This window comes from Triticum dicoccoides, chromosome 3B (genome assembly GCF_002162155.2).
Source record: "Triticum dicoccoides isolate Atlit2015 ecotype Zavitan chromosome 3B, WEW_v2.0, whole genome shotgun sequence".
In the NCBI taxonomy this organism is placed as follows: domain Eukaryota; kingdom Viridiplantae; phylum Streptophyta; class Magnoliopsida; order Poales; family Poaceae; genus Triticum; species Triticum dicoccoides.
In genome coordinates, this window is record NC_041385.1 from 605,213,323 (window position 1) to 605,214,057 (window position 735).

Sequence of the window (735 nt, forward strand, 5' to 3'; positions counted from 1 at the left end):
ATAGTTTGAGAAATAACATATTTAAGGTGGTAAAAGGCTTGTTAGGGGAGCGATGTGGGACTAAAAACAGCTTGCCATAACCTCATTAGTACCGGTTCGTGGTATGAACCAGCACTAAATTATGATGGTGGGGACATAGCCTGACCGCAGGCTGACACAGCCTCTTTAGTACCGGTTCGTGGCATGAACCGGTACTAAAGGTTCGCCACGAACCGGTGCTATTGATCGCCGCCACGAATCGGCACTAATGTACACATTAGTGCCGGCTGAAATTCAAACCGACACTATTGTGCTTCACATTTGACCCTTTTTCTACTAGTGGAGGTTAGGTATGACCTGCGCTTTCCACAATAGGAAATTGACACGGGTGAGCCGGACGGTGATGAGTCCGGCGAGCGACGGCATGGTGATGGTGGGGCTGGAGACGAGCGCACCGGCAGTGGTGGTGACGGGCACGCCGACGGTGGTGCCGGCCATGGCGAGAAGATGGGATCGGGCTCTGGTTACCAAGTTAAAAAAGATGGAATATGTTTTTGCCGTACGTAACTCGACGGACTTGCTGTGTATTAGTATGGAGGCAATCTTGGTTGCCAAGAATACATAGGATTACATGAGATCTCAAGGACCAAGTAATAGGAAATAATCCTACCTAATCTATAGTCATAACTACACTGATTACATGCTGAAATATACATTAACACGCAGATCTCCCGCGCGCCGCCAGGATACACCATA